Source organism: Micropterus salmoides, unplaced genomic scaffold (genome assembly GCF_014851395.1).
Source record: "Micropterus salmoides isolate LMB-PRFRI ecotype aquatic unplaced genomic scaffold, ASM1485139v1 Ms_hic_scaffold_7, whole genome shotgun sequence".
Lineage (NCBI taxonomy): Eukaryota > Metazoa > Chordata > Actinopteri > Centrarchiformes > Centrarchidae > Micropterus > Micropterus salmoides.
In genome coordinates, this window is record NW_024044459.1 from 38795380 (window position 1) to 38801548 (window position 6169).

The 6169-nt window shown below is 40.9% G+C and overlaps 1 long non-coding RNA gene across 1 annotated transcript; it reads left to right on the forward strand.

Annotated features, from left to right (window-relative positions):
* Positions 1 to 298: 298 nt before the first annotated feature.
* Positions 299 to 3541, forward strand: LOC119891132. Its single transcript, XR_005442404.1, has 3 exons — positions 299 to 538; positions 1035 to 1222; positions 3242 to 3541. It is a non-coding gene; the product is annotated as an uncharacterized LOC119891132 (long non-coding RNA).
* The last annotated feature ends 2628 nt before the right edge of the window (positions 3542 to 6169 follow it).

Below are 6169 nucleotides of genomic sequence, written 5' to 3' on the forward strand. Positions count from 1 at the left end.
CATCAAAGTCAGCAAGAGTTAAGGGTCTGTGTTTTTCCAGAGCATCATTAGCACTGCACTGCTTAAGTCAATCTAGTCAAAACATGGCCAATATGGCGCTTACCGGCTGTCCTTCACAGTTTTGTGGAGGGCTTGGTCTTGGTCATCACTTTAATGACAAAGATCAAGATCCTTGGTTTTGTGGTGCTATAAATGCTCCTTCCACTGCGGTCTAAAGACAACAACAGAGCCAGGTACTGGCACGCTCAGATTGCCTGGAAGATTTGTTGCACCTGGTTCACCACTGATTGAAGGGGAGGAGGAGCTCCCAGGCAGTTTGTCAGCACACTTACTGAAACCTGCAGACACTCTAAGCTTTTGCACCCTGGTCTTGTAATCATTTATGTCTTCATTCTTTTAACAGAGCTTCCCGTAGTAGTAACAAAGTCGAAAGAAGTAATTGAAAAAGTCACATACCAGACCTCAACTCCTGCATCCACCTGGTCAACAGCCAGCAGCTTCTGCATGCGTTCCTCCTGAAGTGGTGTCTGATGATACGGTAACTAAATCTCATGCATAGATATGTCGCTGTCCATGTGGGAATATGTTGATTTTAAAATTTGCCGGTAAATCTGTAACGACTTGGCAGCGACTACACATTACCTGGAAAATCTGCAAATTCAACTGTGTGGTAAATGTTAACTGGTTATTATGTATATTGCCTAACCAGACAGGAAACCAGGGAGGTATTCCCACATTTCCCAATGGAAAGGTTAATGTCAATGGAGACACTACACAGCAGTGTGGCAAGGTTCTCCCTTGCGAGGCACACTAGCATTTTGCACTCTAATTCACGTTTTTATTGGGAAATGTGGGAACACCTTCCAGATTTCCTGTCTAGTCAGGGAATAATAACTTGGTTAATATGCACACTGCAGAGTTGATGAATACATAGATTTCCCGGGGAATGTGTATGATTGTATTTTCATAACTTTGTTGTGTAAAAACAGTGTTAGACCAGTTACAAACTAAGTGATCACTCTGTTATTTTGCAGGTGTGTCTTGTGCCAGGCTGTGATGTCAAAGTCCCTAGATGAAAGCTTAATTGTCTGCGGACTGCAAATCCTTCGGTCTACATAGGGGACACTGTCCCATTCAAGTTTGACGGGGAGACAATCTGGGGCACACAAAGACATGGAATCCAAGCTGCAACTCCATAACATAAAACCTGAAGCTATAGTTGGTGAGTGCATTTAATTAAAGGAAAACTTCATTAAAAAATAAATTCCTCATACAATTCTTTTAAAATGACTGTAGCGTTCCATGCTGGAGGTGACGGTGGTTCAATTACTGTTACCTCCAACATGGAAAAAATGATACCTTCCAAACATTATGTGAAAAGCCTCTAAAAGTCAAATCTGGGACCATCAGTTGTAAAATTCTCACAACGCTAACAAAAAGGCCACTTTGATGATAACAACACTTACCACCCTAATCTATGTAAAGGTAGGCGTTTAAAGGACATTTTCAGTTACGTGTAAATATAGTATTTTGCAGATTGCATTAATATTCAGAAACTTATCTGTTGAATTGCACGTCCCTACCTGCTCCTTTGACTGTTATTATTGTGTTAATTCTGAATGCTAAATTTGGTGTGATAGAAAAATCTGTTTTAAAGTAATGTTTTGATTTGTATTTGTGAAATTTCCTAACATGAGCATCCACGATGTGAGACGCATTATAAGAAAAAAACTGCAACAACAAAAGCTACACCAAGCAAGCTACTGCAAACACGACCGTATGAAAAGAACATTTAGTTTTGTGGTTCCTCTGCCATTTAACAGGGCAGAAACAGGAGTGCAACCTGTTTGTGGGGAGCGAGTGACCCTTAATGTGTGTTTATACTGTGTGTTGTACTTTGTTTGAACTGGACATACAAAACAACATATGTTTAAAACTTTGATTTGTACAGAAAAAAACTATTTTCACTCCTGAGTTTTACCTTGTGTTCATGTATAGTTCGCTGGTAGAGTACATGCGAGTTAACATCAAGTCTGCTTAAAGTGCAGTCAAAGGTTTATTTCAAGTATAAATCCTAATACCTAATTAGAAACTTAGTAGTATACTTTAAATGCAGAAACTACAGAAGTACAACCTGTTTGTGGCTAGCTAGTGACCCTTAATATGTGTTCGTACTGTGTTGTCCTTTGTTTGAACTGGACATACAAAACAACATATGTTTGAAAACGTTGATTTATAAAGTAAAAAACTAGTATGACTCCTGAGTTTGTCTTGTGAGTATTTATATGTGTAGTCCACTGGTAGAGTACATGTGAGTTAACATCAAGTCTACATAAAGTAGAGTAAAAGGTATATTTCAAGTATAAATACTAATATGGAAGCAGTAACCTAGTAGTACATGTATAAATAGTAAACTATAAGTATGATCTTAAGTTCACTTAAAGAAAACTTACAAGTATACTTGCAGTATAAAAACGATTAAACTGGTAGTTTACTGAGTTGTATACTTAAAAGTGTACTTTCATAAACTACAAATCCAGGCTAGAAGTATATAACTAGTAAACTAGCAGTATATCTATAAGTTCACTTGTAGTTTAATTGCAGTACAAAATAAAACTTGGATGTAAACCAGTTGTGAACTCAAAGTTTACCACTCTTACACTAAGCTACTAGTACTATGATCTAAGTACACTTAGTATGTAAAGTATACTTGGGAAATATACTTGACTGTGACTTAAGTTTACTTGAAGGTTTGTTTATTAGTCAGGTTTACTGAGGAGTTCATTGGTGTTTTCTAGTCTTGTTTCACTGTCTCTATGTTCTATAGGGTTTTTGTCAGCCAGTTACTTTTGATGTCTGTGTTATGTTTCATTTTTTATGACATTATTCCTTGAGTGTTTCAGTTAGCTTTACTTCCTGTTTTAGTGTGTACTTAGTCTAGTGTCTCTTGTCATGTTTTATTTCCTGTTCCTTCCTGATTGTCTTAGTGGTTTCCCCTGTGTGTAATTAGTTTCTCACTCATTATTCATTATTATTAAACCAAAGTGTACTTTTATCATTCTGAGGTTTTGAACCAGCTGCTTTCTTTCTTCCTGATTCTTCTTGCCCACAGTAGTCAAAACAGCCTGAGTTATGTTTGCCTATTTTTAATGATGTGCTGTTAAGTCCAGCACAATGTTCAGATCTAAGTCTTGATATGACTGTTTGGTCTCTCCTGTTAATTTCTTTTCTTTTCACGCAGTGAAAGATGAAGAAATGAACAATCTGAGACGTTTGATCTGCATGGAGAGGACGTCACTGTTAAACAAAATAAACACAAAATAAAAATGAAACTCACCCCTGTGTTGCACAGAGAGATGTGGAGATGGACTTTCAGTGTTCTTGAAGTCGGGTCCAGGTGGATCATTATTGTTCAGGTCATCCACAGAGGCCCTCATACAGAGGTGTCAAACTCATTTTCACCACGGGCCACATAAGCACTACGGTTGGAACTGTAAGACTGTATAAACATACTTTACTGCATAAACTATTCTGTAACATATTGTAGAAGTCTCTTTATTTGATTATTTAGCCTATTCAAGTTAAGGACATTTAACCCATCAGATAAAAAATATAAGCAAGCACATTTACTGTATCTGTGTTATTATAACATACATCAATTAATTTATCAGGTTTAGAAACCCATAATTCTCCATCAATCTCTCTTACCTCAAAAAACTATTACATTAACTTTTCCACAGACGAGAGGGGCAGAACCATTGTAAAACAAATAACTGTGAGCTGCTAATAACACGTGACAGATGTGGCATTTGATAAAACAGAGGGCTGCACATCCAACTGATCACAGATAGTTTTATTCCCTGGGAAAATGCCGACGTATATTGTGCCTATTCCTTCCTCACTGACACTGGCTCAGAACCAGTGCTTGAAGTGCACAAATTAGTTGCCAGAGTAAAGTGATCGAGACATTCTGATTCTGACCTGTCCCCAGCGTCCCCAGCGTAAATGACACCTATCTGTCAAGATTTCCCATCCAGGCTGCGATTGGTCGGTTCACGACAAGTGACACTGACGAGCTACATTCAGCACGCGGCTGCTTGAAAGGCACCGCGCTTCTTCTCCCTCGTCTCTCTGCGCTGACATAGTTTAGCAGGCAGATGGGAACAGCTGAGCTTCACGTAGCGCCCAGAGAACCTGATATGGAGAGTAGGCAGCTTGGGAAAAGTCCCGGTAGGCTACGCAAGAAAATGTCCAGGTACGCCGGCCCACTTCAAGCACTGCTCAAAACACAAAAGACGTAGGCCTAGCTGCCGGTTCATCTCCTTGAAACACAAACGTGCTCCTTTTCCCATCGTTCATCAAATTGCCTTCCTTCTGAATACATTTTTATTGGACATTTTGGGATCGTTTGTATACATTTCTCAAACCGCAGGTGTGGGAAGACCGCAGTCTAGTGGTGGGACGCCGTCAAGGTCACAAAATCACCATGCATTGTGGGAGATATAGTTTATTGTTCATGAACGCTTTAAAGCAGCATAAACTTTTATTTTCAGCGGATTTCACCAGCGTGTTCACGGCGAGTGTGAAAAGGATCACTGTAGTTGTGCATCCAGTAATTATTCCCTTCTGCAGCTTCTGCCACTCTGAGCTGCTGTAGTAGACCAGAGGCCCCTGAACTGGTCTGGATCTCTCAGCTCTCAGGCTGACGATGATGGAGGTCTGAAGCCATCGACCAGCTTCACGCTTGGTCGTTGCTTCCAAGTTGGCTTCAGCATCTTCACCAAACTGGAGCCGCCACTCCGCCTCCCTGTAAGCCCACCTGACAGACGATGTTCTGTCACTCTGCTTGGGTCCGAGGCTTGTGTCACCTGGAGGTTCTGGGCCCTCACTCAGGGCCTGGTTCCTCCTGCGTCTCACCAGGGGTAGTCCCTGAGCGCCGCGACCCTCGTGCCTGCACGCATTTCATTTTGGCCGTCTCTCCTGCTGTTGGTCGTCAGTCAGTCTGTTCCTGGTAGGACGACACCACGTGACCGTCTGCTCACAACCACTTACTAACCAGAACCTCATCAGAACACATCCACACTCACCTGTGCAGGTGTGTGTTTGCTGGGAGCTTCAGTACAGAGATGAGATCACTGCAAGAAATGTCTCACTGTCATCTGCTGAGAGAAAATAAATGCACCAAACTCTGCACACATATTTTCGGGGCGAAAAATAACCTATTGTACGGATCTCGTACATGGTTTGATTAGTCCGAGCGACGTCAAATTTTTGCAAAATGAACAAACGGTGAGTTTTCGTCAACGCCTGTGGCGTTCAATATCGAGGACTCGCTGTGAAACAGGAAGTTATAGCAACTTCACCTCTGCCAAACTTTACATATTTGGTAAGAGTCCTTCACTTAATTGTCTTAAGAGCTTCTCAGCTGTCACACTCTCACTGCACGCACACACAGACAGGGACAGGTCAAAGGTCAAACAACAGGTTGTTTTTATTCCACAGAAAGCTGCAGCTGATTGGTCAGCTGGACAGGAAAAACATAAAAACAGTCAAAACAACTGCCCAACAGGCCAAAGTGAGAGGAGTGTGGTTACCAAGGCAGCTTTAAAGTGACAGAGAGTTTAACGTCTCAGAGACTGTTAGCACTGTTAGCGTTCCTCATTCAAACCAATGGGCTGTGTTAGCTTCAAGCTAACCTCTGATGTCAGAACATTAAAGTGAAACATTATTTATTATTTTAGTTTCTTTAATCCATTAGAACAGCACACAGCTGCTGATCACTCTGATTATCAGGGGAAAGCACTCTGCTGAGCGAGCTGGATGTTTGCATAGATACCGAGTGTGACAATAGTGCAGGACACAGAGATCAATACTATGAAGGTAAACACAAGGAAACACTGAACAGCTCCAGTGGGAGTTGTAGTTTTTGTTACTAGTCTCATCTTTAAATCACGGCAGCAGGTTTCTTTTAATTTGTTCAGGTTTATAATCAGAGTTGCTGCAGCTGCTGTCGAGGTCAGAGGTCACGTCGTGGGAATATTCTGGCTTTTAGGCTCATTGTGATATTTTAGAGTAAAAACATACACGTAAAGAGGCACTGAAACATTTAGATTAGAACAGTTAAAGATTACATTGGGATTGTTTTCATTAACCAGAAATGTAATGCAGA